This window comes from Lissotriton vulgaris, chromosome 1_1, assembly GCF_964263255.1.
Source record: "Lissotriton vulgaris chromosome 1_1, aLisVul1.2, whole genome shotgun sequence".
Lineage (NCBI taxonomy): Eukaryota > Metazoa > Chordata > Amphibia > Caudata > Salamandridae > Lissotriton > Lissotriton vulgaris.
The window spans coordinates 235270866-235298692 of record NC_141685.1 but is presented as its reverse complement, the minus strand read 5'-3'; the positions used below and the strand labels follow the sequence as shown (position 1 = coordinate 235298692).

Genomic DNA, 27827 nt, shown 5'->3' with positions numbered 1-27827 from the left:
CAATTGGACTGCAAATAAAGTGTGGAAGGCAGTGAGGTTACTTTTTTCATGTTATGCAGATTAAACACACAGGGAAAGTAGCTCAAATGGTAGAGTGCTCGCTTAGCATGCGAGAGGTAGCGGGATCGATGCCCGCATTCTCCATTATAAAATTTGCATACATTTTATTTTTAACTTGTCATTGCCCATGGTCATTGCAGAGTAAGAACAGAAAAATCACAGATGGCTTTCAAATATGGTCTCAATATAACAACTAAAGTGGTTTAATCAAAAGGGTTCAGGTATTCTTTAGCATGTGAGAGGAATTTGAATTCTTCTGCAATCTCAAAACGAAGTTCTCACAACTTCCATTTTCATTTTCTCTTATTTTTTTTGACACTCTGTCCTCTGAAGGATGTATAAATCTGGCTTTCCTTGCAAAACAAGAGTAGAGGAATATCCAGGATTTGATTTTTTTCACAAAAAGGGATTGGTCTGCATACTGTCTTAAGGAGGGAGCCCGGCTAGCTCAGTCGGTAGAGCATGAGACTCTTAATCTCAGGGTCGTGGGTTCGAGCCCCACTTTGGGCGAAAACGAGTAATTTTTGCCTGAATATTGCATTGACTCTCATAATATGGAGATTAATCTTGCATTAGACCTGCAATAACTCCCAAAAATTGTCCAGGAATGGATTTCCTTCATAAAAAATGATTAGTCTGCATACCATCTTGAAGTGGGAGCCCGGCTAGCTCAGTCGGTAGAGCATGAGACTCTTAATCCCAGGGTCGTGGGTTCGAGCCCCACGTTGGGCGAAAATGAGTAATTTTTGCTGGACTCTCATAATCTGGTTATTATTCTTGCATTAGACATGCAATAACTATCAAAAATGGTATCTCCCTTGGTTTCTCATTGGTGGGAAATTTAACTTCAAGATTAGGTAGGGTATGAGTCTAGATGAACACACCACAATATCACTCATATTCGAGTAGTAAACAGGCCAACCTGAACTGTAAAACATCCCATAAGTGGAGGTAAGGCATAAGTTAGGAGTGAACTGAACACTGTTATGGGCAATTGGACTGCAAATAAAGTGTGGAAGGCAGTGAGGTTACTTTTTTCATGTTATGCAGATTAAACACTCAGGGGAATTAGCTCAAATGGTAGAGCGCTCGCTTAGCATGCGAGAGGTAGCGAGGTTGATGCCCGCATTCTCCATTATAAAATTTGCATACATTTTATTTTTAACTTGTCATTGCCCATGGTCATTGCAGAGTAAGAACAGAAAAATCACAGATGGCTTTCAAATATGGTCTCATTATAACAACTAAAGTGGTTTAATCAAAAGGGTTCAGGTATTCTTTAGCATGTGAGAGGAATTTGAATTCTTATGCAATCTCAAAATGAAGTTCTCACAACTTCCGTTTTCATTTTCTCTTATTTTTTTTTGACACTCTGTCCTCTGAAGGATGTATAAATCAGGCCTTCCTTGCAAAACAAGAGTAGAGGAATATCCAGGATATGATTTTTTTCACAAAAAGGGATTGGTCTGCATACTGTCTTAAGGAGGGAGCCCGGCTAGCTCAGTCGGTAGAGCATGAGACTCTTAATCTCAGGGTCGTGGGTTCGAGCCCCACGTTGGGCGAAAACGAGTAATTTTTGCCTGAATATTGCATTGACTCTCATAATATGGAGATTAATCTTGCATTAGACCTGCAATAACTCCCAAAAATTGTCCAGGAATGGATTTCCTTCATAAAAAATGATTAGTCTGCATACCATCTTGAAGTGGGAGCCCGGCTAGCTCAGTCGGTAGAGCATGAGACTCTTAATCTCAGGGTCGTGGGTTTGAGCCACACGTTGGGCGAAAATGAGTAATTTTTGCTGGACTCTCATAATCTGGTGATTATTCTTGCATTAGACATGCAATAACTATCAAAAATGGTATCTCCCTTGGTTTCTCATTGGTGGGAAATTTAACTTCAAGATTAGGTAGGGTATGAGTCTAGATGAACACACCACAATATCACTCATATTCGAGTAGTAAACAGGCCAACCTGAACTGTAAAACATCCCATAAGTGGAGGTAAGGCATAAGTTAGGAGTGAACTGAACACTGTTATGGGCAATTGGACTGCAAATAAAGTGTGGAAGGCAGTGAGGTTACTTTTTTCATGTTATGCAGATTAAACACTCAGGGGAATTAGCTTAAATGGTAGAGCGCTCGCTTAGCATGCGAGAGGTAGCGGGGTTGATGCCCGCATTCTCCATTATAAAATTTGCATACATTTTATTTTTAACTTGTCATTGCCCATGGTCATTGCAGAGTAAGAACAGAAAAATCACAGATGGCTTTCAAATATGGTCTCATTATAACAACTAAAGTGGTTTAATCAAAAGGGTTCAGGTATTCTTTAGCATGTTTAGAGGAATTTGAATTCTTATGCAATCTCAAAATGAAGTTCTCACAACTTCCGTTTTCATTTTCTCTTATTTTTTTTTTGACACTCTGTCCTCTGAAGGATGTATAAATCAGGCTTTCCTTGCAAAACAAGAGTAGAGGAATATCCAGGATTTGATTTTCTTCACAAAAAGGGATTGGTCTGCATACTGTCTTAAGGAGGGAGCCCGGCTAGCTCAGTTGGTAGAGCATGAGACTCTTAATCTCAGGGTCGTGGGTTCGAGCCCCACGTTGGGCGAAAACGAGTACTTTTTGCCTGAATATTGCATTGACTCTCATAATATGGAGATTAATCTTGCATTAGACCTGCAATAACTCCCAAAAATTGTCCAGGAATGGATTTCCTTCATAAAAAATGATTAGTCTGCATACCATCTTGAAGTGGGAGCCCGGCTAGCTCAGTCGGTAGAGCATGAGACTCTTAATCTCAGGGTTGTGGGTTTGAGCCCCACGTTGGGCGAAAATGAGTAATTTTTGCTGGACTCTCATAATCTGGTGATTATTCTTGCATTAGACATGCAATAACTATCAAAAATGGTATCTCCCTTGGTTTCTCATTGGTGGGAAATTTAACTTCAAGATTAGGTAGGGTATGAGTCTAGATGAACACCACAATATCACTCATATTCGAGTAGTAAACAGGCCAACCTGAACTGTAAAACATCCCATAAGTGGAGGTAAGGCATAAGTTAGGAGTGAACTGAACACTGTTATGGGCAATTGGACTGCAAATAAAGTGTGGAAGGCAGTGAGGTTACTTTTTTCATGTTATGCAGATTAAACACTCAGGGGAATTAGCTCAAATGGTAGAGCGCTCGCTTAGCATGCGAGAGGTAGCGGGGTAGATGCCCGCATTCTCCATTATAAAATTTGCATACATTTTATTTTTAACTTGTCATTGCCCATGGTCATTGCAGAGTAAGAACAGAAAAATCACAGATGGCTTTCAAATATGGTCTCATTATAACAACTAAAGTGGTTTAATCAAAAGGGTTCAGGTATTCTTTAGCATGTGAGAGGAATTTGAATTCTTATGCAATCTCAAAATGAAGTTCTCACAACTTCCGTTTTCATTTTCTCTTATTTTTTTTTGACACTCTGTCCTCTGAAGGATGTATAAATCAGGCTTTCCTTGCAAAACAAGAGTAGAGGAATATCCAGGATTTGATTTTCTTCACAAAAAGGGATTGGTCTGCATACTGTCTTAAGGAGGGAGCCCCGCTAGCTCAGTCGGTAGAGCATGAGACTATTAATCTCAGGGTCGTGGGTTCGAGCCCCACGTTGGGCGAAAACGAGTAATTTTTTCCTGAATATTGCATTGACTCTCATAATCTGGAGATTAATCTTGCATTAGACCTGCAATAACTCCCAAAAATTGTCCAGGAATGGATTTCCTTCATAAAAAATGATTAGTCTGCATACCATCTTGAAGTGGGAGCCCGGCTAGCTCAGTCGGTAGAGCATGAGACTCTTAATCTCAGGGTCGTGGGTTCGAGCCCCACGTTGGGTGAAAATGAGTAATTTTTGCTGGATTATTGCATTGACTCTCATAATCTGGTGAATATTCTTGCATTAGACATGCAATAACTATCAGAAATGGTATCTCCCTTGGTTTCTCATTGGTGGGAAATTTAACTTCAAGATTAGCTAGGGTATGAGTCTAGATGAACACAGCGCAATATCACTCATATTCGAGTAGTAAACAGGCCAACCTGAACTGTAAAACATCCCATAAGTGGAGGTAAGGCATAAGTTAGGAGTGAACTGAACACTGTTATGGGCAATTGGACTTCAAATAAAGTGTGGAACGCAGTAAGGTTACTTTTTTCATGTTATGCAGATTAAACACACAGGGGAATTAGCTCAAATAGTAAAGCGCTCGCTTAGCATGCGAGAGGTAGCGGGCTCGATGCCCGCATTCTCCATTATAAAATTTGCATACATTTTATTTTTAACTTGTCATTGCCAAGGTCATTGCAGAGTAAGAAGAGAAAAATCACAGATGGCTTTCAAATATGGTCTCATTATAACAACTAAAGTGGTTTAATCAAAAGGGTTCAGGTATTCTTTAGCATGTGAGAGGAATTTGAATTCTTATGCAATCTCAAAATGAAGTTCTCACAACTTCCGTTTTCATTTTTTCTTATTTTTTTTGACACTCTGTCCTCTGAAGGATGTATAAATCTGGCTTTCCTTGCAAAACAAGAGTAGAGGAATATCCAGGATTTGATTTTTTTCACAAAAAGGGATTGGTCTGCATATTGTCTTAAGGAGGGAGCCCGGCTCGCTCAGTCGGTAGAGCATGAGACTCTTAATCTCAGGGTCGTGGGTTAGAGCCCCACGTTGGGCGAAAACGAGTAATTTTTTCCTGAATATTGCATTGACTCTCATAATATGGAGATTAATCTTGCATTAGACCTGCAATAACTCCCAAAAATTGTCCAGGAATGGATTTCCTTCATAAAAAATGATTAGTCTGCATACCATCTTGAAGTGGGAGCCCGGCTAGCTCAGTCGGTAGAGCATGAGACTCTTAATCTCAGGGTCGTGGGTTCGAGCCCCACGTTGGGCGAAAATGAGTAATTTTTGCTGGACTCTCATAATCTGGTGATTATTCTTGCATTAGACATGCAATAACTATCAAAAATGGTATCTCCCTTGGTTTCTCATTGGTGGGAAATTTAACTTCAAGATTAGGTAGGGTATGAGTCTAGATGAACACACCACAATATCACTCATATTCGAGTAGTAAACAGGCCAACCTGAACTGTAAAACATCCCATAAGTGGAGGTAAGGCGTAAGTTAGGAGTGAACTGAACACTGTTATGGGCAATTGGACTGCAAATAAAGTGTGGAAGGCAGTGAGGTTACTTTTTTCATGTTATGCAGATTAAACACACAGGGAAAGTAGCTCAAATGGTAGAGTGCTCGCTTAGCATGCGAGAGGTAGCGGGATCGATGCCCGCATTCTCCATTATAAAATTTGCATACATTTTATTTTTAACTTGTCATTGCCCATGGTCATTGCAGAGTAAGAACAGAAAAATCACAGATGGCTTTCAAATATGGTCTCAATATAACAACTAAAGTGGTTTAATCAAAAGGGTTCAGGTATTCTTTAGCATGTGAGAGGAATTTGAATTCTTCTGCAATCTCAAAACGAAGTTCTCACAACTTCCATTTTCATTTTCTCTTATTTTTTTTGACACTCTGTCCTCTGAAGGATGTATAAATCTGGCTTTCCTTGCAAAACAAGAGTAGAGGAATATCCAGGATTTGATTTTTTTCACAAAAAGGGATTGGTCTGCATACTGTCTTAAGGAGGGAGCCCGGCTAGCTCAGTCGGTAGAGCATGAGACTCTTAATCTCAGGGTCGTGGGTTCGAGCCCCACTTTGGGCAAAAACGAGTAATTTTTGCCTGAATATTGCATTGACTCTCATAATATGGAGATTAATCTTGCATTAGACCTGCAATAACTCCCAAAAATTGTCCAGGAATGGATTTCCTTCATAAAAAATGATTAGTCTGCATACCATCTTGAAGTGGGAGCCCGGCTAGCTCAGTCGGTAGAGCATGAGACTCTTAATCCCAGGGTCGTGGGTTCGAGCCCCACGTTGGGCGAAAATGAGTAATTTTTGCTGGACTCTCATAATCTGGTTATTATTCTTGCATTAGACATGCAATAACTATCAAAAATGGTATCTCCCTTGGTTTCTCATTGGTGGGAAATTTAACTTCAAGATTAGGTAGGGTATGAGTCTAGATGAACACACCACAATATCACTCATATTCGAGTAGTAAACAGGCCAACCTGAACTGTAAAACATCCCATAAGTGGAGGTAAGGCATAAGTTAGGAGTGAACTGAACACTGTTATGGGCAATTGGACTGCAAATAAAGTGTGGAAGGCAGTGAGGTTACTTTTTTCATGTTATGCAGATTAAACACTCAGGGGAATTAGCTCAAATGGTAGAGCGCTCGCTTAGCATGCGAGAGGTAGCGAGGTTGATGCCCGCATTCTCCATTATAAAATTTGCATACATTTTATTTTTAACTTGTCATTGCCCATGGTCATTGCAGAGTAAGAACAGAAAAATCACAGATGGCTTTCAAATATGGTCTCATTATAACAACTAAAGTGGTTTAATCAAAAGGGTTCAGGTATTCTTTAGCATGTGAGAGGAATTTGAATTCTTATGCAATCTCAAAATGAAGTTCTCACAACTTCCGTTTTCATTTTCTCTTATTTTTTTTTGACACTCTGTCCTCTGAAGGATGTATAAATCAGGCCTTCCTTGCAAAACAAGAGTAGAGGAATATCCAGGATATGATTTTTTTCACAAAAAGGGATTGGTCTGCATACTGTCTTAAGGAGGGAGCCCGGCTAGCTCAGTCGGTAGAGCATGAGACTCTTAATCTCAGGGTCGTGGGTTCGAGCCCCACGTTGGGCGAAAACGAGTAATTTTTGCCTGAATATTGCATTGACTCTCATAATATGGAGATTAATCTTGCATTAGACCTGCAATAACTCCCAAAAATTGTCCAGGAATGGATTTCCTTCATAAAAAATGATTAGTCTGCATACCATCTTGAAGTGGGAGCCCGGCTAGCTCAGTCGGTAGAGCATGAGACTCTTAATCTCAGGGTCGTGGGTTTGAGCCCCACGTTGGGCGAAAATGAGTAATTTTTGCTGGACTCTCATAATCTGGTGATTATTCTTGCATTAGACATGCAATAACTATCAAAAATGGTATCTCCCTTGGTTTCTCATTGGTGGGAAATTTAACTTCAAGATTAGGTAGGGTATGAGTCTAGATGAACACACCACAATATCACTCATATTCGAGTAGTAAACAGGCCAACCTGAACTGTAAAACATCCCATAAGTGGAGGTAAGGCATAAGTTAGGAGTGAACTGAACACTGTTATGGGCAATTGGACTGCAAATAAAGTGTGGAAGGCAGTGAGGTTACTTTTTTCATGTTATGCAGATTAAACACTCAGGGGAATTAACTTAAATGGTAGAGCGCTCGCTTAGCATGCGAGAGGTAGCGGGGTTGATGCCCGCATTCTCCATTATAAAATTTGCATACATTTTATTTTTAACTTGTCATTGCCCATGGTCATTGCAGAGTAAGAACAGAAAAATCACAGATGGCTTTCAAATATGGTCTCATTATAACAACTAAAGTGGTTTAATCAAAAGGGTTCAGGTATTCTTTAGCATGTTTAGAGGAATTTGAATTCTTATGCAATCTCAAAATGAAGTTCTCACAACTTCCGTTTTCATTTTCTCTTATTTTTTTTTTGACACTCTGTCCTCTGAAGGATGTATAAATCAGGCTTTCCTTGCAAAACAAGAGTAGAGGAATATCCAGGATTTGATTTTCTTCACAAAAAGGGATTGGTCTGCATACTGTCTTAAGGAGGGAGCCCGGCTAGCTCAGTTGGTAGAGCATGAGACTCTTAATCTCAGGGTCGTGGGTTCGAGCCCCACGTTGGGCGAAAACGAGTACTTTTTGCCTGAATATTGCATTGACTCTCATAATATGGAGATTAATCTTGCATTAGACCTGCAATAACTCCCAAAAATTGTCCAGGAATGGATTTCCTTCATAAAAAATGATTAGTCTGCATACCATCTTGAAGTGGGAGCCCGGCTAGCTCAGTCGGTAGAGCATGAGACTCTTAATCTCAGGGTTGTGGGTTTGAGCCCCACGTTGGGCGAAAATGAGTAATTTTTGCTGGACTCTCATAATCTGGTGATTATTCTTGCATTAGACATGCAATAACTATCAAAAATGGTATCTCCCTTGGTTTCTCATTGGTGGGAAATTTAACTTCAAGATTAGGTAGGGTATGAGTCTAGATGAACACCACAATATCACTCATATTCGAGTAGTAAACAGGCCAACCTGAACTGTAAAACATCCCATAAGTGGAGGTAAGGCATAAGTTAGGAGTGAACTGAACACTGTTATGGGCAATTGGACTGCAAATAAAGTGTGGAAGGCAGTGAGGTTACTTTTTTCATGTTATGCAGATTAAACACTCAGGGGAATTAGCTCAAATGGTAGAGCGCTCGCTTAGCATGCGAGAGGTAGCGGGGTAGATGCCCGCATTCTCCATTATAAAATTTGCATACATTTTATTTTTAACTTGTCATTGCCCATGGTCATTGCAGAGTAAGAACAGAAAAATCACAGATGGCTTTCAAATATGGTCTCATTATAACAACTAAAGTGGTTTAATCAAAAGGGTTCAGGTAATCTTTAGCATGTGAGAGGAATTTGAATTCTTATGCAATCTCAAAATGAAGTTCTCACAACTTCCGTTTTCATTTTCTCTTATTTTTTTTTGACACTCTGTCCTCTGAAGGATGTATAAATCAGGCTTTCCTTGCAAAACAAGAGTAGAGGAATATCCAGGATTTGATTTTCTTCACAAAAAGGGATTGGTCTGCATACTGTCTTAAGGAGGGAGCCCCGCTAGCTCAGTCGGTAGAGCATGAGACTATTAATCTCAGGGTCGTGGGTTCGAGCCCCACGTTGGGCGAAAACGAGTAATTTTTTCCTGAATATTGCATTGACTCTCATAATCTGGAGATTAATCTTGCATTAGACCTGCAATAACTCCCAAAAATTGTCCAGGAATGGATTTCCTTCATAAAAAATGATTAGTCTGCATACCATCTTGAAGTGGGAGCCCGGCTAGCTCAGTCGGTAGAGCATGACTCTTAATCTCAGGGTCGTGGGTTCGAGCCCCACGTTGGGCGAAAACGAGTAATTTTTGCCTGAATATTGCATTGACTCTCATAATATGGAGATTAATCTTGCATTAGACCTGCAATAACTCCCAAAAATTGTCCAGGAATGGATTTCCTTCATAAAAAATGATTAGTCTGCATACCATCTTGAAGTGGGAGCCCGGCTAGCTCAGTCGGTAGAGCATGAGACTCTTAATCTCAGGGTCGTGGGTTTGAGCCCCACGTTGGGCGAAAATGAGTAATTTTTGCTGGACTCTCATAATCTGGTGATTATTCTTGCATTAGACATGCAATAACTATCAAAAATGGTATCTCCCTTGGTTTCTCATTGGTGGGAAATTTAACTTCAAGATTAGGTAGGGTATGAGTCTAGATGAACACACCACAATATCACTCATATTCGAGTAGTAAACAGGCCAACCTGAACTGTAAAACATCCCATAAGTGGAGGTAAGGCATAAGTTAGGAGTGAACTGAACACTGTTATGGGCAATTGGACTGCAAATAAAGTGTGGAAGGCAGTGAGGTTACTTTTTTCATGTTATGCAGATTAAACACTCAGGGGAATTAGCTCAAATGGTAGAGCGCTCGCTTAGCATGCGAGAGGTAGCGGGGTTGATGCCCGCATTCTCCATTATAAAATTTGCATTCATTTTATTTTTAACTTGTCATTGCCCATGGTCATTGCAGAGTAAGAACAGAAAAATCACAGATGGCTTTCAAATATGGTCTCATTATAACAACTAAAGTGGTTTAATCAAAAGGGTTCAGGTATTCTTTAGCATGTTTAGAGGAATTTGAATTCTTATGCAATCTCAAAATGAAGTTCTCACAACTTCCGTTTTCATTTTCTCTTATTTTTTTTTTGACACTCTGTCCTCTGAAGGATGTATAAATCAGGCTTTCCTTGCAAAACAAGAGTAGAGGAATATCCAGGATTTGATTTTCTTCACAAAAAGGGATTGGTCTGCATACTGTCTTAAGGAGGGAGCCCGGCTAGCTCAGTCGGTAGAGCATGAGACTCTTAATCTCAGGGTCGTGGGTTCGAGCCCCACGTTGGGCGAAAACGAGTAATTTTTGCCTGAATATTGCATTGACTCTCATAATATGGAGATTAATCTTGCATTAGACCTGCAATAACTCCCAAAAATTGTCCAGGAATGGATTTCCTTCATAAAAAATGATTAGTCTGCATACCATCTTGAAGTGGGAGCCCGGCTAGCTCAGTCGGTAGAGCATGAGACTCTTAATCTCAGGGTTGTGGGTTTGAGCCCCACGTTGGGCGAAAATGAGTAATTTTTGCTGGACTCTCATAATCTGGTGATTATTCTTGCATTAGACATGCAATAACTATCAAAAATGGTATCTCCCTTGGTTTCTCATTGGTGGGAAATTTAACTTCAAGATTAGGTAGGGTATGAGTCTAGATGAACACACCACAATATCACTCATATTCGAGTAGTAAACAGGCCAACCTGAACTGTAAAACATCCCATAAGTGGAGGTAAGGCATAAGTTAGGAGTGAACTGAACACTGTTATGGGCAATTGGACTGCAAATAAAGTGTGGAAGGCAGTGAGGTTACTTTTTTCATGTTATGCAGATTAAACACTCAGGGGAATTAGCTCAAATGGTAGAGCGCTCGCTTAGCATGCGAGAGGTAGTGGGGTAGATGCCCGCATTCTCCATTATAAAATTTGCATACATTTTATTTTTAACTTGTCATTGCCCATGGTCATTGCAGAGTAAAAACAGAAAAATCACAGATGGCTTTCAAATATGGTCTCATTATAACAACTAAAGTGGTTTAATCAAAAGGGTTCAGGTATTCTTTAGCATGTGAGAGGAATTTGAATTCTTATGCAATCTCAAAATGAAGTTCTCACAACTTCCGTTTTCATTTTCTCTTATTTTTTTTTGACACTCTGTCCTCTGAAGGATGTATAAATCAGGCTTTCCTTGCAAAACAAGAGTAGAGGAATATCCAGGATTTGATTTTCTTCACAAAAAGGGATTGGTCTGCATACTGTCTTAAGGAGGGAGCCCGGCTAGCTCAGTCGGTAGAGCATGAGACTCTTAATCTCAGGGTCGTGGGTTCGAGCCCCACGTTGGGCGAAAACGAGTAATTTTTGCCTGAATATTGCATTGACTCTCATAATATGGAGATTAATCTTGCATTAGACCTGCAATAACTCCCAAAAATTGTCCAGGAATGGATTTCCTTCATAAAAAATGATTAGTCTGCATACCATCTTGAAGTGGGAGCCCGGCTAGCTCAGTCGGTAGAGCATGAGACTCTTAATCTCAGGGTCGTGGGTTTGAGCCCCACGTTGGGCGAAAATGAGTAATTTTTGCTGGACTCTCATAATCTGGTGATTATTCTTGCATTAGACATGCAATAACTATCAAAAATGGTATCTCCCTTGGTTTCTCATTGGTGGGAAATTTAACTTCAAGATTAGGTAGGGTATGAGTCTAGATGAACACACCACAATATCACTCATATTCGAGTAGTAAACAGGCCAACCTGAACTGTAAAACATCCCATAAGTGGAGGTAAGGCATAAGTTAGGAGTGAACTGAACACTGTTTTGGGCAATTGGACTGCAAATAAAGTGTGGAAGGCAGTGAGGTTACTTTTTTCATGTTATGCAGATTAAACACACAGGGGAATTAGCTCAAATGGTAGAGTGCTCGCTTAGCATGCAAGAGGTAGCGGGATCGATGCCCGCATTCTCCATTATAAAATTTGCATACATTTTATTTTTAACTTGTCATTGCCCATGGTCATTGCAGAGTAAGAACAGAAAAATCACAGATGGCTTTCAAATATGGTCTCAATATAACAACTAAAGTGGTTTAATCAAAAGGGTTCAGGTATTCTTTAGCATGTGAGAGGAATTTGAATTCTTCTGCAATCTCAAAATGAAGTTCTCACAACTTCCATTTTCATTTTCTCTTATTTTTTTTGACACTCTGTCCTCTGAAGGATGTATAAATCTGGCTTTCCTTGCAAAACAAGAGTAGAGGAATATCCAGGATTTGATTTTTTTCACAAAAAGGGATTGGTCTGCATATTGTCTTAAGGAGGGAGCCCGGCTCGCTCAGTCGGTAGAGCATGAGACTCTTAATCTCAGGGTCGTGGGTTAGAGCCCCACGTTGGGCGAAAACGAGTAATTTTTTCCTGAATATTGCATTGACTCTCATAATATGGAGATTAATCTTGCATTAGACCTGCAATAACTCCCAAAAATTGTCCAGGAATGGATTTCCTTCATAAAAAATGATTAGTCTGCATACCATCTTGAAGTGGGAGCCCGGCTAGCTCAGTCGGTAGAGCATGAGACTCTTAATCTCAGGGTCGTGGGTTCGAGCCCCACGTTGGGCGAAAATGAGTAATTTTTGCTGGACTCTCATAATCTGGTGATTATTCTTGCATTAGACATGCAATAACTATCAAAAATGGTATCTCCCTTGGTTTCTCATTGGTGGGAAATTTAACTTCAAGATTAGGTAGGGTATGAGTCTAGATGAACACACCACAATATCACTCATATTCGAGTAGTAAACAGGCCAACCTGAACTGTAAAACATCCCATAAGTGGAGGTAAGGCGTAAGTTAGGAGTGAACTGAACACTGTTATGGGCAATTGGACTGCAAATAAAGTGTGGAAGGCAGTGAGGTTACTTTTTTCATGTTATGCAGATTAAACACACAGGGAAAGTAGCTCAAATGGTAGAGTGCTCGCTTAGCATGCGAGAGGTAGCGGGATCGATGCCCGCATTCTCCATTATAAAATTTGCATACATTTTATTTTTAACTTGTCATTGCCCATGGTCATTGCAGAGTAAGAACAGAAAAATCACAGATGGCTTTCAAATATGGTCTCAATATAACAACTAAAGTGGTTTAATCAAAAGGGTTCAGGTATTCTTTAGCATGTGAGAGGAATTTGAATTCTTCTGCAATCTCAAAACGAAGTTCTCACAACTTCCATTTTCATTTTCTCTTATTTTTTTTGACACTCTGTCCTCTGAAGGATGTATAAATCTGGCTTTCCTTGCAAAACAAGAGTAGAGGAATATCCAGGATTTGATTTTTTTCACAAAAAGGGATTGGTCTGCATACTGTCTTAAGGAGGGAGCCCGGCTAGCTCAGTCGGTAGAGCATGAGACTCTTAATCTCAGGGTCGTGGGTTCGAGCCCCACTTTGGGCAAAAACGAGTAATTTTTTCCTGAATATTGCATTGACTCTCATAATCTGGAGATTAATCTTGCATTAGACCTGCAATAACTCCCAAAAATTGTCCAGGAATGGATTTCCTTCATAAAAAATGATTAGTCTGCATACCATCTTGAAGTGGGAGCCCGGCTAGCTCAGTCGGTAGAGCATGAGACTCTTAATCTCAGGGTCGTGGGTTCGAGCCCCACGTTGGGCGAAAACGAGTAATTTTTGCCTGAATATTGCATTGACTCTCATAATATGGAGATTAATCTTGCATTAGACCTGCAATAACTCCCAAAAATTGTCCAGGAATGGATTTCCTTCATAAAAAATGATTAGTCTGCATACCATCTTGAAGTGGGAGCCCGGCTAGCTCAGTCGGTAGAGCATGAGACTCTTAATCTCAGGGTCGTGGGTTTGAGCCCCACGTTGGGCGAAAATGAGTAATTTTTGCTGGACTCTCATAATCTGGTGATTATTCTTGCATTAGACATGCAATAACTATCAAAAATGGTATCTCCCTTGGTTTCTCATTGGTGGGAAATTTAACTTCAAGATTAGGTAGGGTATGAGTCTAGATGAACACACCACAATATCACTCATATTCGAGTAGTAAACAGGCCAACCTGAACTGTAAAACATCCCATAAGTGGAGGTAAGGCATAAGTTAGGAGTGAACTGAACACTGTTATGGGCAATTGGACTGCAAATAAAGTGTGGAAGGCAGTGAGGTTACTTTTTTCATGTTATGCAGATTAAACACTCAGGGGAATTAGCTCAAATGGTAGAGCGCTCGCTTAGCATGCGAGAGGTAGCGGGGTTGATGCCCGCATTCTCCATTATAAAATTTGCATTCATTTTATTTTTAACTTGTCATTGCCCATGGTCATTGCAGAGTAAGAACAGAAAAATCACAGATGGCTTTCAAATATGGTCTCATTATAACAACTAAAGTGGTTTAATCAAAAGGGTTCAGGTATTCTTTAGCATGTTTAGAGGAATTTGAATTCTTATGCAATCTCAAAATGAAGTTCTCACAACTTCCGTTTTCATTTTCTCTTATTTTTTTTTTGACACTCTGTCCTCTGAAGGATGTATAAATCAGGCTTTCCTTGCAAAACAAGAGTAGAGGAATATCCAGGATTTGATTTTCTTCACAAAAAGGGATTGGTCTGCATACTGTCTTAAGGAGGGAGCCCGGCTAGCTCAGTCGGTAGAGCATGAGACTCTTAATCTCAGGGTCGTGGGTTCGAGCCCCACGTTGGGCGAAAACGAGTAATTTTTGCCTGAATATTGCATTGACTCTCATAATATGGAGATTAATCTTGCATTAGACCTGCAATAACTCCCAAAAATTGTCCAGGAATGGATTTCCTTCATAAAAAATGATTAGTCTGCATACCATCTTGAAGTGGGAGCCCGGCTAGCTCAGTCGGTAGAGCATGAGACTCTTAATCTCAGGGTTGTGGGTTTGAGCCCCACGTTGGGCGAAAATGAGTAATTTTTGCTGGACTCTCATAATCTGGTGATTATTCTTGCATTAGACATGCAATAACTATCAAAAATGGTATCTCCCTTGGTTTCTCATTGGTGGGAAATTTAACTTCAAGATTAGGTAGGGTATGAGTCTAGATGAACACACCACAATATCACTCATATTCGAGTAGTAAACAGGCCAACCTGAACTGTAAAACATCCCATAAGTGGAGGTAAGGCATAAGTTAGGAGTGAACTGAACACTGTTATGGGCAATTGGACTGCAAATAAAGTGTGGAAGGCAGTGAGGTTACTTTTTTCATGTTATGCAGATTAAACACTCAGGGGAATTAGCTCAAATGGTAGAGCGCTCGCTTAGCATGCGAGAGGTAGCGGGGTAGATGCCCGCATTCTCCATTATAAAATTTGCATACATTTTATTTTTAACTTGTCATTGCCCATGGTCATTGCAGAGTAAAAACAGAAAAATCACAGATGGCTTTCAAATATGGTCTCATTATAACAACTAAAGTGGTTTAATCAAAAGGGTTCAGGTATTCTTTAGCATGTGAGAGGAATTTGAATTCTTATGCAATCTCAAAATGAAGTTCTCACAACTTCCGTTTTCATTTTCTCTTATTTTTTTTTGACACTCTGTCCTCTGAAGGATGTATAAATCAGGCTTTCCTTGCAAAACAAGAGTAGAGGAATATCCAGGATTTGATTTTCTTCACAAAAAGGGATTGGTCTGCATACTGTCTTAAGGAGGGAGCCCGGCTAGCTCAGTCGGTAGAGCATGAGACTCTTAATCTCAGGGTCGTGGGTTCGAGCCCCACGTTGGGCGAAAACGAGTAATTTTTGCCTGAATATTGCATTGACTCTCATAATATGGAGATTAATCTTGCATTAGACCTGCAATAACTCCCAAAAATTGTCCAGGAATGGATTTCCTTCATAAAAAATGATTAGTCTGCATACCATCTTGAAGTGGGAGCCCGGCTAGCTCAGTCGGTAGAGCATGAGACTCTTAATCTCAGGGTCGTGGGTTTGAGCCCCACGTTGGGCGAAAATGAGTAATTTTTGCTGGACTCTCATAATCTGGTGATTATTCTTGCATTAGACATGCAATAACTATCAAAAATGGTATCTCCCTTGGTTTCTCATTGGTGGGAAATTTAACTTCAAGATTAGGTAGGGTATGAGTCTAGATGAACACACCACAATATCACTCATATTCGAGTAGTAAACAGGCCAACCTGAACTGTAAAACATCCCATAAGTGGAGGTAAGGCATAAGTTAGGAGTGAACTGAACACTGTTTTGGGCAATTGGACTGCAAATAAAGTGTGGAAGGCAGTGAGGTTACTTTTTTCATGTTATGCAGATTAAACACACAGGGGAATTAGCTCAAATGGTAGAGTGCTCGCTTAGCATGCGAGAGGTAGCGGGATCGATGCCCGCATTCTCCATTATAAAATTTGCATACGTTTTATTTTTAACTTGTCATTGCCCATGGTCATTGCAGAGTAAGAACAGAAAAATCACAGATGGCTTTCAAATATGGTCTCAATATAACAACTAAAGTGGTTTAATCAAAAGGGTTCAGGTATTCTTTAGCATGTGAGAGGAATTTGAATTCTTCTGCAATCTCAAAATGAAGTTCTCACAACTTCCATTTTCATTTTCTCTTATTTTTTTTGACACTCTGTCCTCTGAAGGATGTATAAATCTGGCTTTCCTTGCAAAACAAGAGTAGAGGAATATCCAGGATTTGATTTTTTTCACAAAAAGGGATTGGTCTGCATATTGTCTTAAGGAGGGAGCCCGGCTCGCTCAGTCGGTAGAGCATGAGACTCTTAATCTCAGGGTCGTGGGTTAGAGCCCCACGTTGGGCGAAAACGAGTAATTTTTTCCTGAATATTGCATTGACTCTCATAATATGGAGATTAATCTTGCATTAGACCTGCAATAACTCCCAAAAATTGTCCAGGAATGGATTTCCTTCATAAAAAATGATTAGTCTGCATACCATCTTGAAGTGGGAGCCCGGCTAGCTCAGTCGGTAGAGCATGAGACTCTTAATCTCAGGGTCGTGGGTTCGAGCCCCACGTTGGGCGAAAATGAGTAATTTTTGCTGGACTCTCATAATCTGGTGATTATTCTTGCATTAGACATGCAATAACTATCAAAAATGGTATCTCCCTTGGTTTCTCATTGGTGGGAAATTTAACTTCAAGATTAGGTAGGGTATGAGTCTAGATGAACACACCACAATATCACTCATATTCGAGTAGTAAACAGGCCAACCTGAACTGTAAAACATCCCATAAGTGGAGGTAAGGCGTAAGTTAGGAGTGAACTGAACACTGTTATGGGCAATTGGACTGCAAATAAAGTGTGGAAGGCAGTGAGGTTACTTTTTTCATGTTATGCAGATTAAACACACAGGGAAAGTAGCTCAAATGGTAGAGTGCTCGCTTAGCATGCGAGAGGTAGCGGGATCGATGCCCGCATTCTCCATTATAAAATTTGCATACATTTTATTTTTAACTTGTCATTGCCCATGGTCATTGCAGAGTAAGAACAGAAAAATCACAGATGGCTTTCAAATATGGTCTCAATATAACAACTAAAGTGGTTTAATCAAAAGGGTTCAGGTATTCTTTAGCATGTGAGAGGAATTTGAATTCTTCTGCAATCTCAAAACGAAGTTCTCACAACTTCCATTTTCATTTTCTCTTATTTTTTTTGACACTCTGTCCTCTGAAGGATGTATAAATCTGGCTTTCCTTGCAAAACAAGAGTAGAGGAATATCCAGGATTTGATTTTTTTCACAAAAAGGGATTGGTCTGCATACTGTCTTAAGGAGGGAGCCCGGCTAGCTCAGTCGGTAGAGCATGAGACTCTTAATCTCAGGGTCGTGGGTTCGAGCCCCACTTTGGGCAAAAACGAGTAATTTTTGCCTGAATATTGCATTGACTCTCATAATATGGAGATTAATCTTGCATTAGACCTGCAATAACTCCCAAAAATTGTCCAGGAATGGATTTCCTTCATAAAAAATGATTAGTCTGCATACCATCTTGAAGTGGGAGCCCGGCTAGCTCAGTCGGTAGAGCATGAGACTCTTAATCCCAGGGTCGTGGGTTCGAGCCCCACGTTGGGCGAAAATGAGTAATTTTTGCTGGACTCTCATAATCTGGTTATTATTCTTGCATTAGACATGCAATAACTATCAAAAATGGTATCTCCCTTGGTTTCTCATTGGTGGGAAATTTAACTTCAAGATTAGGTAGGGTATGAGTCTAGATGAACACACCACAATATCACTCATATTCGAGTAGTAAACAGGCCAACCTGAACTGTAAAACATCCCATAAGTGGAGGTAAGGCATAAGTTAGGAGTGAACTGAACACTGTTATGGGCAATTGGACTGCAAATAAAGTGTGGAAGGCAGTGAGGTTACTTTTTTCATGTTATGCAGATTAAACACTCAGGGGAATTAGCTCAAATGGTAGAGCGCTCGCTTAGCATGCGAGAGGTAGCGAGGTTGATGCCCGCATTCTCCATTATAAAATTTGCATACATTTTATTTTTAACTTGTCATTGCCCATGGTCATTGCAGAGTAAGAACAGAAAAATCACAGATGGCTTTCAAATATGGTCTCATTATAACAACTAAAGTGGTTTAATCAAAAGGGTTCAGGTATTCTTTAGCATGTGAGAGGAATTTGAATTCTTATGCAATCTCAAAATGAAGTTCTCACAACTTCCGTTTTCATTTTCTCTTATTTTTTTTTGACACTCTGTCCTCTGAAGGATGTATAAATCAGGCCTTCCTTGCAAAACAAGAGTAGAGGAATATCCAGGATATGATTTTTTTCACAAAAAGGGATTGGTCTGCATACTGTCTTAAGGAGGGAGCCCGGCTAGCTCAGTCGGTAGAGCATGAGACTCTTAATCTCAGGGTCGTGGGTTCGAGCCCCACGTTGGGCGAAAACGAGTAATTTTTGCCTGAATATTGCATTGACTCTCATAATATGGAGATTAATCTTGCATTAGACCTGCAATAACTCCCAAAAATTGTCCAGGAATGGATTTCCTTCATAAAAAATGATTAGTCTGCATACCATCTTGAAGTGGGAGCCCGGCTAGCTCAGTCGGTAGAGCATGAGACTCTTAATCTCAGGGTCGTGGGTTTGAGCCCCACGTTGGGCGAAAATGAGTAATTTTTGCTGGACTCTCATAATCTGGTGATTATTCTTGCATTAGACATGCAATAACTATCAAAAATGGTATCTCCCTTGGTTTCTCATTGGTGGGAAATTTAACTTCAAGATTAGGTAGGGTATGAGTCTAGATGAACACACCACAATATCACTCATATTCGAGTAGTAAACAGGCCAACCTGAACTGTAAAACATCCCATAAGTGGAGGTAAGGCATAAGTTAGGAGTGAACTGAACACTGTTATGGGCAATTGGACTGCAAATAAAGTGTGGAAGGCAGTGAGGTTACTTTTTTCATGTTATGCAGATTAAACACTCAGGGGAATTAGCTTAAATGGTAGAGCGCTCGCTTAGCATGCGAGAGGTAGCGGGGTTGATGCCCGCATTCTCCATTATAAAATTTGCATACATTTTATTTTTAACTTGTCATTGCCCATGGTCATTGCAGAGTAAGAACAGAAAAATCACAGATGGCTTTCAAATATGGTCTCATTATAACAACTAAAGTGGTTTAATCAAAAGGGTTCAGGTATTCTTTAGCATGTTTAGAGGAATTTGAATTCTTATGCAATCTCAAAATGAAGTTCTCACAACTTCCGTTTTCATTTTCTCTTATTTTTTTTTTGACACTCTGTCCTCTGAAGGATGTATAAATCAGGCTTTCCTTGCAAAACAAGAGTAGAGGAATATCCAGGATTTGATTTTCTTCACAAAAAGGGATTGGTCTGCATACTGTCTTAAGGAGGGAGCCCGGCTAGCTCAGTTGGTAGAGCATGAGACTCTTAATCTCAGGGTCGTGGGTTCGAGCCCCACGTTGGGCGAAAACGAGTACTTTTTGCCTGAATATTGCATTGACTCTCATAATATGGAGATTAATCTTGCATTAGACCTGCAATAACTCCCAAAAATTGTCCAGGAATGGATTTCCTTCATAAAAAATGATTAGTCTGCATACCATCTTGAAGTGGGAGCCCGGCTAGCTCAGTCGGTAGAGCATGAGACTCTTAATCTCAGGGTTGTGGGTTTGAGCCCCACGTTGGGCGAAAATGAGTAATTTTTGCTGGACTCTCATAATCTGGTGATTATTCTTGCATTAGACATGCAATAACTATCAAAAATGGTATCTCCCTTGGTTTCTCATTGGTGGGAAATTTAACTTCAAGATTAGGTAGGGTATGAGTCTAGATGAACACCACAATATCACTCATATTCGAGTAGTAAACAGGCCAACCTGAACTGTAAAACATCCCATAAGTGGAGGTAAGGCATAAGTTAGGAGTGAACTGAACACTGTTATGGGCAATTGGACTGCAAATAAAGTGTGGAAGGCAGTGAGGTTACTTTTTTCATGTTATGCAGATTAAACACTCAGGGGAATTAGCTCAAATGGTAGAGCGCTCGCTTAGCATGCGAGAGGTAGCGGGGTAGATGCCCGCATTCTCCATTATAAAATTTGCATACATTTTATTTTTAACTTGTCATTGCCCATGGTCATTGCAGAGTAAGAACAGAAAAATCACAGATGGCTTTCAAATATGGTCTCATTATAACAACTAAAGTGGTTTAATCAAAAGGGTTCAGGTATTCTTTAGCATGTGAGAGGAATTTGAATTCTTATGCAATCTCAAAATGAAGTTCTCACAACTTCCGTTTTCATTTTCTCTTATTTTTTTTTGACACTCTGTCCTCTGAAGGATGTATAAATCAGGCTTTCCTTGCAAAACAAGAGTAGAGGAATATCCAGGATTTGATTTTCTTCACAAAAAGGGATTGGTCTGCATACTGTCTTAAGGAGGGAGCCCCGCTAGCTCAGTCGGTAGAGCATGAGACTATTAATCTCAGGGTCGTGGGTTCGAGCCCCACGTTGGGCGAAAACGAGTAATTTTTTCCTGAATATTGCATTGACTCTCATAATCTGGAGATTAATCTTGCATTAGACCTGCAATAACTCCCAAAAATTGTCCAGGAATGGATTTCCTTCATAAAAAATGATTAGTCTGCATACCATCTTGAAGTGGGAGCCCGGCTAGCTCAGTCGGTAGAGCATGAGACTCTTAATCTCAGGGTCGTGGGTTCGAGCCCCACGTTGGGCGAAAACGAGTAATTTTTGCCTGAATATTGCATTGACTCTCATAATATGGAGATTAATCTTGCATTAGACCTGCAATAACTCCCAAAAATTGTCCAGGAATGGATTTCCTTCATAAAAAATGATTAGTCTGCATACCATCTTGAAGTGGGAGCCCGGCTAGCTCAGTCGGTAGAGCATGAGATTCTTAATCTCAGGGTCGTGGGTTTGAGCCCCACGTTGGGCGAAAATGAGTAATTTTTGCTGGACTCTCATAATCTGGTGATTATTCTTGCATTAGACATGCAATAACTATCAAAAATGGTATCTCCCTTGGTTTCTCATTGGTGGGAAATTTAACTTCAAGATTAGGTAGGGTATGAGTCTAGATGAACACACCACAATATCACTCATATTCGAGTAGTAAACAGGCCAACCTGAACTGTAAAACATCCCATAAGTGGAGGTAAGGCATAAGTTAGGAGTGAACTGAACACTGTTATGGGCAATTGGACTGCAAATAAAGTGTGGAAGGCAGTGAGGTTACTTTTTTCATGTTATGCAGATTAAACACTCAGGGGAATTAGCTCAAATGGTAGAGCGCTCGCTTAGCATGCGAGAGGTAGCGGGGTTGATGCCCGCATTCTCCATTATAAAATTTGCATTCATTTTATTTTTAACTTGTCATTGCCCATGGTCATTGCAGAGTAAGAACAGAAAAATCACAGATGGCTTTCAAATATGGTCTCATTATAACAACTAAAGTGGTTTAATCAAAAGGGTTCAGGTATTCTTTAGCATGTTTAGAGGAATTTGAATTCTTATGCAATCTCAAAATGAAGTTCTCACAACTTCCGTTTTCATTTTCTCTTATTTTTTTTTTGACACTCTGTCCTCTGAAGGATGTATAAATCAGGCTTTCCTTGCAAAACAAGAGTAGAGGAATATCCAGGATTTGATTTTCTTCACAAAAAGGGATTGGTCTGCATACTGTCTTAAGGAGGGAGCCCGGCTAGCTCAGTCGGTAGAGCATGAGACTCTTAATCTCAGGGTCGTGGGTTCGAGCCCCACGTTGGGCGAAAACGAGTAATTTTTGCCTGAATATTGCATTGACTCTCATAATATGGAGATTAATCTTGCATTAGACCTGCAATAACTCCCAAAAATTGTCCAGGAATGGATTTCCTTCATAAAAAATGATTAGTCTGCATACCATCTTGAAGTGGGAGCCCGGCTAGCTCAGTCGGTAGAGCATGAGACTCTTAATCTCAGGGTTGTGGGTTTGAGCCCCACGTTGGGCGAAAATGAGTAATTTTTGCTGGACTCTCATAATCTGGTGATTATTCTTGCATTAGACATGCAATTACTATCAAAAATGGTATCTCCCTTGGTTTCTCATTGGTGGGAAATTTAACTTCAAGATTAGGTAGGGTATGAGTCTAGATGAACACACCACAATATCACTCATATTCGAGTAGTAAACAGGCCAACCTGAACTGTAAAACATCCCATAAGTGGAGGTAAGGCATAAGTTAGGAGTGAACTGAACACTGTTATGGGCAATTGGACTGCAAATAAAGTGTGGAAGGCAGTGAGGTTACTTTTTTCATGTTATGCAGATTAAACACTCAGGGGAATTAGCTCAAATGGTAGAGCGCTCGCTTAGCATGCGAGAGGTAGCGGGGTAGATGCCCGCATTCTCCATTATAAAATTTGCATACATTTTATTTTTAACTTGTCATTGCCCATGGTCATTGCAGAGTAAAAACAGAAAAATCACAGATGGCTTTCAAATATGGTCTCATTATAACAACTAAAGTGGTTTAATCAAAAGGGTTCAGGTATTCTTTAGCATGTGAGAGGAATTTGAATTCTTATGCAATCTCAAAATGAAGTTCTCACAACTTCCGTTTTCATTTTCTCTTATTTTTTTTTGACACTCTGTCCTCTGAAGGATGTATAAATCAGGCTTTCCTTGCAAAACAAGAGTAGAGGAATATCCAGGATTTGATTTTCTTCACAAAAAGGGATTGGTCTGCATACTGTCTTAAGGAGGGAGCCCGGCTAGCTCAGTCGGTAGAGCATGAGACTCTTAATCTCAGGGTCGTGGGTTCGAGCCCCACGTTGGGCGAAAACGAGTAATTTTTGCCTGAATATTGCATTGACTCTCATAATATGGAGATTAATCTTGCATTAGACCTGCAATAACTCCCAAAAATTGTCCAGGAATGGATTTCCTTCATAAAAAATGATTAGTCTGCATACCATCTTGAAGTGGGAGCCCGGCTAGCTCAGTCGGTAGAGCATGAGACTCTTAATCTCAGGGTCGTGGGTTTGAGCCCCACGTTGGGCGAAAATGAGTAATTTTTGCTGGACTCTCATAATCTGGTGATTATTCTTGCATTAGACATGCAATAACTATCAAAAATGGTATCTCCCTTGGTTTCTCATTGGTGGGAAATTTAACTTCAAGATTAGGTAGGGTATGAGTCTAGATGAACACACCACAATATCACTCATATTCGAGTAGTAAACAGGCCAACCTGAACTGTAAAACATCCCATAAGTGGAGGTAAGGCATAAGTTAGGAGTGAACTGAACACTGTTTTGGGCAATTGGACTGCAAATAAAGTGTGGAAGGCAGTGAGGTTACTTTTTTCATGTTATGCAGATTAAACACACAGGGGAATTAGCTCAAATGGTAGAGTGCTCGCTTAGCATGCGAGAGGTACCGGGATCGATGCCCGCATTCTCCATTATAAAATTTGCATACATTTTATTTTTAACTTGTCATTGCCCATGGTCATTGCAGAGTAAGAACAGAAAAATCACAGATGGCTTTCAAATATGGTCTCAATATAACAACTAAAGTGGTTTAATCAAAAGGGTTCAGGTATTCTTTAGCATGTGAGAGGAATTTGAATTCTTCTGCAATCTCAAAATGAAGTTCTCACAACTTCCATTTTCATTTTCTCTTATTTTTTTTGACACTCTGTCCTCTGAAGGATGTATAAATCTGGCTTTCCTTGCAAAACAAGAGTAGAGGAATATCCAGGATTTGATTTTTTTCACAAAAAGGGATTGTTCTGCATACTGTCTTAAGGAGGGAGCCCGGCTAGCTCAGTCGGTAGAGCATGAGACTCTTAATCTCAGGGTCGTGAGTTCGAGCCCCACGTTGGGCGAAAACGAGTAATTTTTGCCTGAATATTGCATTGACTCTCATAATATGGAGATTAATCTTGCATTAGACCTGCAATAACTCCCAAAAATTGTCCAGGAATGGATTTCCTTCATAAAAAAGGATTAGTCTGCATCCCATCTTGCAGTGGGAGCCCGGCTAGCTCAGTCGGTAGAGCATGAGACTCTTAATCTCAGGGTCGTGGGTTTGAGCCCCACGTTGGGCGAAAATCAGTAATTTTTGCTGGACTCTCATAATCTGGTGATTATTCTTGCATTAGACAGGACACTCTGTCCTCTGAAGGATGTATAAATCTGGCTTTCCTTGCAAAACAAGAGTAGAGGAATATCCAGGATTTGATTTTTTTCACAAAAAGGGATTGGTCTGCATACTGTCTTAAGGAGGGAGCCCGGCTAGCTCAGTCGGTAGAGCATGAGACTCTTAATCTCAGGGTCGTGGGTTCGAGCTCCACGTTGGGCGAAAACGAGTAATTTTTGCCTGAATATTGCATTGACTCTCATAATATGGAGATTAATCTTGCATTAGACCTGCAATAACTCCCAAAAATTGTCCAGGAATGGATTTCCTTCATAAAAAATGATTAGTCTGCATACCATCTTGAAGTGGGAGCCCGGCTAGCTCAGTCGGTAGAGCATGAGACTCTTAATCTCAGGGTCGTGGGTTTGAGCCCCACGTTGGGCGAAAATGAGTAATTTTTGCTGGACTCTCATAATCTGGTGATTATTCTTGCATTAGACATGCAATAACTATCAAAAATGGTATCTCCCTTGGTTTCTCATTGGTGGGAAATTTAACTTCAAGATTAGGTAGGGTATGAGTCTAGATGAACACACCACAATATCACTCATATTCGAGTAGTAAACAGGCCAACCTGAACTGTAAAACATCCCATAAGTGGAGGTAAGGCATAAGTTAGGAGTGAACTGAACACTGTTATGGGCAATTGGACTGCAAATAAAGTGTGGAAGGCAGTGAGGTTACTTTTTTCATGTTATGCAGATTAAACACACAGGGGAATTAGCTCAAATGGTAGAGTGCTCGCTTAGCATGCGAGAGGTAGCGGGATCGATGCCCGCATTCTCCATTATAAAATTTGCATACATTTTATTTTTAACTTGTCATTGCCCATGGTCATTGCAGAGTAAGAACAGAAAAATCACAGATGGCTTTCAAATATGGTCTCAATATAACAACTAAAGTGGTTTAATCAAAAGGGTTCAGGTATTCTTTAGCATGTGAGAGGAATTTGAATTCTTCTGCAATCTCAAAATGAAGTTCTCACAACTTCCATTTTCATTTTCTCTTATTTTTTTTGACACTCTGTCCTCTGAAGGATGTATAAATCTGGCTTGCCTTGCAAAACAAGAGTAGAGGAATATCCAGGATTTGATTTTTTTCACAAAAAGGGATTGGTCTGCATACTGTCTTAAGGAGAGAGCCCGGCTAGCTCAGTCGGTAGAGCATGAGACTCTTAATCTCAGGGTCGTGAGTTCGAGCCCCACGTTGGGCGAAAACGAGTAATTTTTGCCTGAATATTGCATTGACTCTCATAATATGGCGATTAATCTTGCATTAGACCTGCAATAACTCCCAAAAATTATCCAGGAATGGATTTCCTTCATAAAAAATGATTAGTCTGCATACCATCTTGCAGTGGGAGCCCGGCTAGCTCAGTCGGTAGAGCATGAGACTCTTAATCCCAGGGTCGTGGGTTTGAGCCCCACGTTGGGCGAAAATGAGTAATTTTTGCTGGACTCTCATAATCTGGTGATTATTCTTGCATTAGACATGCAATAACTATCAAAAATGGTATCTCCCTTGGTTTCTCATTGGTGGGAAATTTAACTTCAAGATTAGGTAGGGTATGAGTCTAGATGAACACACCACAATATCACTCATATTCGAGTAGTAAACAGGCCAACCTGAACTGTAAAACATCCCATAAGTGGAGGTAAGGCATAAGTTAGGAGTGAACTGAACACTGTTTTGGGCAATTGGACTGCAAATAAAGTGTGGAAGGCAGTGAGGTTACTTTTTTCATGTTATGCAGATTAAACACATGGGAATTAGCTCAAATGGTAGAGTGCTCGCTTAGCATGCGAGAGGTAGCGGGATCGATGCCCGCATTCTCCATTATAAAATTTGCATACATTTTATTTTTAACTTGTCATTGCCCATGGTCATTGCAGAGTAAGAACAGAAAAATCACAGATGGCTTTCAAATATGGTCTCAATATAACAACTAAAGTGGTTTAATCAAAAGGGTTCAGGTATTCTTTAGCATGTGAGAGGAATTTGAATTCTTCTGCAATCTCAAAATGAAGTTCTCACAACTTCCATTTTCATTTTCTCTTATTTTTTTTGACACTCTGTCCTCTGAAGGATGTATAAATCTGGCTTTCCTTGCAAAACAAGAGTAGAGGAATATCCAGGATTTGATTTTTTTCACAAAAAGGGATTGGTCTGCATACTGTCTTAAGGAGGGAGCCCGGCTAGCTCAGTCGGTAGAGCATGAGACTCTTAATCTCAGGGTCGTGAGTTCGAGCCCCACGTTGGGCGAAAACGAGTAATTTTTGCCTGAATATTGCATTGACTCTCATAATATGGAGATTAATCTTGCATTAGACCTGCAATAACTCCCAAAAATTGTCCAGGAATGGATTTCCTTCATAAAAAATGATTAGTCTGCATACCATCTTGCAGTGGGAGCCCGGCTAGCTCAGTCGGTAGAGCATGAGACTCTTAATCTCAGGGTCGTGGGTTTGAGCCCCACGTTGGGCGAAAATGAGTAATTTTTGCTGGACTCTCATAATCTGGTGATTATTCTTGCATTAGACATGCAATAACTATCAAAAATGGTATCTCCCTTGGTTTCTCATTGGTGGGAAATTTAACTTCAAGATTAGGTAGGGTATGAGTCTAGATGAACACACCACAATATCACTCATATTCGAGTAGTAAACAGGCCAACCTGAACTGTAAAACATCCCATAAGTGGAGGTAAGGCATAAGTTAGGAGTGAACTGAACACTGTTTTGGGCAATTGGACTGCAAATAAAGTGTGGAAGGCAGTGAGGTTACTTTTTTCATGTTATGCAGATTAAACACACAGGGGAATTAGCTCAAATGGTAGAGTGCTCGCTTAGCATGCGAGAGGTAGCGGGATCGATGCCCGCATTCTCCATTATAAAATTTGCATACATTTTATTTTTAACTTGTCATTGCCCATGGTCATTGCAGAGTAAGAACAGAAAAATCACAGATGGCTTTCAAATATGGTCTCAATATAACAACTAAAGTGGTTTAATCAAAAGGGTTCAGGTATTCTTTAGCATGTGAGAGGAATTTGAATTCTTATGCAATCTCAAAATGAAGTTCTCACAACTTCCATTTTCATTTTCTCTTATTTCTTTTGACACTCT

General features: G+C 40.1%; 6 non-coding genes across 6 annotated transcripts; all 6 read left to right on the top strand.

Annotated features, from left to right (window-relative positions):
- The first annotated feature begins 2603 nt into the window (after positions 1–2603).
- TRNAK-CUU (transfer RNA lysine (anticodon CUU)) lies at positions 2604–2676 on the top strand. Its single transcript has one exon. It is a non-coding gene; the product is annotated as a tRNA-Lys (tRNA).
- Positions 2677–3653: 977 nt separating this feature from the next.
- Positions 3654–3726, top strand: TRNAN-AUU (transfer RNA asparagine (anticodon AUU)). The gene has a single exon. It is a non-coding gene; the product is annotated as a tRNA-Asn (tRNA).
- A 4146-nt stretch (positions 3727–7872) lies between these two features.
- Positions 7873–7945, top strand: TRNAK-CUU (transfer RNA lysine (anticodon CUU)). The gene has a single exon. It is a non-coding gene; the product is annotated as a tRNA-Lys (tRNA).
- Positions 7946–8922: 977 nt separating this feature from the next.
- Positions 8923–8995, top strand: TRNAN-AUU (transfer RNA asparagine (anticodon AUU)). Its single transcript has one exon. It is a non-coding gene; the product is annotated as a tRNA-Asn (tRNA).
- A 10891-nt stretch (positions 8996–19886) lies between these two features.
- TRNAK-CUU (transfer RNA lysine (anticodon CUU)) lies at positions 19887–19959 on the top strand. Its single transcript has one exon. It is a non-coding gene; the product is annotated as a tRNA-Lys (tRNA).
- Positions 19960–20936: 977 nt separating this feature from the next.
- TRNAN-AUU (transfer RNA asparagine (anticodon AUU)) lies at positions 20937–21009 on the top strand. The gene has a single exon. It is a non-coding gene; the product is annotated as a tRNA-Asn (tRNA).
- The last annotated feature ends 6818 nt before the right edge of the window (positions 21010–27827 follow it).